The sequence below is a fragment of the Lathyrus oleraceus genome, chromosome 1 (genome assembly GCF_024323335.1).
Source record: "Lathyrus oleraceus cultivar Zhongwan6 chromosome 1, CAAS_Psat_ZW6_1.0, whole genome shotgun sequence".
NCBI classification, from domain to species: domain Eukaryota; kingdom Viridiplantae; phylum Streptophyta; class Magnoliopsida; order Fabales; family Fabaceae; genus Lathyrus; species Lathyrus oleraceus.
The window spans coordinates 90284877-90289258 of record NC_066579.1 but is presented as its reverse complement, the minus strand read 5'-3'; positions in this window follow the sequence as shown (position 1 = coordinate 90289258).

Here is a 4382-nt window from a genome sequence, read left to right as displayed (position 1 = left end):
TGAAGCAGTTTCAAGTCTCAATTTCTTCATCAAACATCATAGCAAGTGTTCTGGAGTTGATTTGAAGCTTGCCAAGCCTTGATTCGCGCGTTTCCAGAAGTTGATCTTCAAGAGGTCATATTTTCGAGCTTCTTAATTCACTGCTTTGTATGCATAATCTTGTAGAACATTGAATGTTGAGCAATCTGATATGAATTTCGTGTGAAATGATGCACTATAGCATGAGATATGCTCGATTGAAGTTTGGTTCATCAAACTTATTTTGCACGATTTGAACTTGTTATGATGAATTAGGGTGAATGATTAGTGGATTCTTATTCCTTGCATGATAACGGTTCGATTGATGTACTCATGAGCCATTTCTGGAAAAATTTCATGAAGGAGCACTGTTGCTCCACCGTCTTCGTGAAGAAGACGGTTGTTTTAGCCCCAGCGCCACCGTCTGGTTTGTGCTGATGTGGCTAGGGCTTGGTCCCATGCAGTTTCCACGCGAGTGCCATGCCAGTGTAATGATTGGTCTCCAGTGCTTTGACCTTTGCCACGCATTGCTTTGACTGCCACCAAGCGCCACATAGACTTAATGAAACGCAGCGTACTAGGCGCGTTTTTGAATTCGTACTCAGTTCGATTCTGGCCGAGGCAATTTTTCAAATTAATTCCTCATTAGCCTTTTCCCTCCATAATTCCACATGCTATGTTCATTTCATTTCAAATTTTTATGCTAACTTTGAAAATTCACATTAAATTGAAAAATGCTCCAAATAATTCCATTCTTTTTGCTACATGATCCTTGGAATGTCCTTTATTTTATGGTGTTGATTTCTGAAGTTGTGCATGGCTGGATTTTGAATTGTGTTAGGATGATTGAACATGTGTACATTTGTGACATTGCCTTGTTCTTTCCATTGTGAAATGCTTGATATTGATCCAATTGCCATGAAATTTCGCATGATTGTTCCTAACATGTTGATGGATGTTCGAGGCTTGATTGTGCATTTTTCTCATTTGCCATTTCTGTTTTATACACATGATTGCATGGTGTGACAATGTGTGTCACACAATTGGATGATCAACTTGTGCATTTTCATTTCCATATGAAATGAGCTCCTTTGTTTATGATTTTTGGTATGATGATTGTATTGGATGTGTTGTATGCTCACAAAAATTTCCAGAATTGTTTGAGTCATTTCTGTTTTGATGTGGAATTTTCATTCATGATGATCACTTGTGAGCTTTGAATTTGCCTTTGCCCTCTCTTGCACATGAAATGGGTTTGCCTAATGCTTTTGACTTGGTCCTTTTTAGGACATGCTCATGATTGATTAAAGTTGCTTTGTGTTGAGTATTAGCTTCTGTGTTGAATTTTCTCCCCACTTTTGACCCTAGGCTTTGACCTAGAGGTTTGAACTCACATTTGAGTTGTGCATTTCAGGTTCAAGCTTCTAGTCTTGATGGATGATGTTGATCTCATAAATTGAGATGCAAAATGATGTGTTCCACTAACATTTGTTGTTTTGTAGGTTCTTTGAATGATGAAACACTTTGAGTTTCTTGCCTCTTAGGCCTTGTACTGTTTATTTGGCTGTGAATAGTTTGTTTGAATACTATACTGATTGTTTGGTTGTTTACACAGGTACTTTAGCCGCTTTAACTCATTATTTGAGTTGCTTTGCTTTGCTTGTGGTTGGCATACCACTTAGGTAACTTCCTTGATCTTCATGTAGTCTGGAAGACCTGTCATGTTATGTTGGCAGGCACCTGTCTGAAGCCCTCCTTAAGAGGCAATGTTTGTGCTTGTTTATCTTTGTGCCTTGTACATATAAAGACCTCCTAAGAGAAGAGACATTGGCAGATAAAAGGGATGTGCAATCCATCCCCTGCTATTCAGTTGAGTCATTCATCTTGCTCACACCATGTGTTGATGCACTTTGAATAAAAACCCAAAATCTTGTTGTGTCAGTCATTGTGGAATAGAGTCCCACATTCTGGACTCCCACACTTTCATTGTTTCAAGCTCTCCCAGGCCAGGGATAAGAGTTGTGAGGTCTTACCCTCACTTCCCATTTCATCTGCTTCACCCTAACTCTCAATGTTAGGGTTAAGAGCTCAAAACACCCCTTTCCAGTTGGCTTGTTTGTCGAGGTTGATTTGACCCCTTGACTAAAGCCTAGCCTTGTATGAGCCACTTATTTGCATATAGTGTGTGTGCTTGCTCTCTTGTGCTTGTATTGATTACTTGATGTTTAGGCTAGCTTGCTTCCTGTGCAGGTTAGGATTAGAGACCTCGACATAGGGATCGTATGCATGACAACTTCTAGGCTCGAGTCGTAGTCTCCCTAGTAGCTTGTTATCTCCCTAGTCTCTGGTTAGGATAGAAGTTCTTCCCCTGTTAAGGGGAACTACGTCGCCCTGATCTTCATACCAGATGAGGTACGTAGGCAGGAGATCGTGCGAGATCTCTCCGGGTAACTTTTTTGTTTTTCAACCTTTTATTTTTTGTGTGTGTTTGCCTGACAGCTATTAGGCTCGAGTTCCAGACTCCCTATTAGCTTGTCTGTTTGATAACCTTTTTTATGGGTGTTAGGAGTTGGATGTAAGACCAACGATTGGCATTCCGTTTCCTTCTTGTGGTGTGTTTGGAGTCTGATGTAAGTCCAGCGATTGGCATTCGGTTTCCTTTTCGTGTTTGTTGTGTGTGGAGTCTGATGTAAGTCCAGCGATTGGCATTCGGTTTCCCGTTTATGTTTGTGTGTTCGGAGTTGGACGTAAGACCAGCCATTGGCAGTCTGTTTTCGTTTGTGTGTTTACTTTGACGTCTCAGCGTCTTTGTGTTGTGTTTTGTTTCGGCGTGCGTTAGCCGAACTACGGTAGCTCTGATTCTCATTCCAGATGAGATACGTAGGCATAGGATGCGATATCCTAGCGAGCCCGTTCCCCATTTCCCCGAACTATGTTGACTCTGATGTTTGTTTCTGACAAACTACGAAGGACCAGGATGCGACATCCTGCCGAGTCACCTTCCTCCTTCTTCCATCTGTGTTTGATTCCAGTGTGTGTGCATTCTTTGAGCAGTTATTTAGCAACCTTATTCTATTCTTTTGAGCGTGGATCCCGTCGAGTACGACGGACGTGAGGGGTGCTAATACCTTCCCCTTGCGTAACCGACTCCCGATCCTTGCAATCTCCGGTCGTAAGACCATTCCTTTCCAGGTTTACTTCGAGCGTTTCCTTTCCCTCCTTTGGGATAAATAACGCACGGTGGCGGCTCTGTTTGTTTGTTTTTCCCGCCGGTTATTTTTCGCGTTGCGACAGCTGGCGACTCTGCTGGGGACTATAGAAGTTGACCTCTTGCTGGTCCATCTTCCCTAAGCGAGTCACTCCTAGCGCTCTCTAGGATAGTTTAGGTTGCTTGTGCTGCTTTATTTATTGCATTGATGATTATTATACTGTGTATATATTTGCATATATGTTTGCATGCATCATATTATCATTGTGCTGACTCTGTACAGGTTGGTTCCTTTGATTTGGGGTGGGTGTTCTGAGTGGGGCTAAAACCCAGGCCCGAGTATACACCTAGGATTAGCGTGGTCTCATGTTGCCTCTCATGTTAGGTCAACATGTTTTTGGCGACGTGACATACCACAAGCCGGACGAGGTTCATTTGAGAGTGCTCTTCCTTTATGGAGTATCCACTTTGGTTGGGTTACCTCATTTGAGCTGTTGACTTCGGTGACCGTTCTTTCCCGGATCTTTGGTTTAGACGATCTTATCAGAGCTGCAGCGGCACACCCGAAAGGGCAAACCCGTTGAGTATCTTGTCCGATTGTCGAGACCATTATCCGCCTTAGGATGACCTGATTAGAATTCACCTGTGAGGGGAGGGTTGATTCTTACAGATGCATGTTCTGATGGTGACTTTGATGGTGACTAATGGTTCAGTTATTGATCAGAGTTCTATTTATAAGTCGGATTTATGGATTTATTTCTGAGACGCCGGAGTTCTGTCCGTGGTATTTATCAGTGGGGATCCGTTTATTTCAGGATTCCCTGGGCTGGTTCAGAGGGTCTTGTGGTTATCTGTTCAGAGGATTTCTGGTGATGATGATGATGTATCCTCCGGTTCCGTTTATTTCGGAACTCTCAAGTCGGATTTATGGTTACATATTCCCTCAGATGGTTGTGATCAGTTCAGAGACCGTAACTCAGTGCAGTGGATGTTCAGATGACTTGGAGGATGGCTCAGTGCATTACATTCATACATCAGCATCATTCACATTTTGCATTTATCTGCATCTAACTCATGTTTATCCATATGCAGGGGACATTCTTGATCGAGATCCTGGTTGAGAGACTTCTTTGTTCCAGACATGAGGACCGGCTTG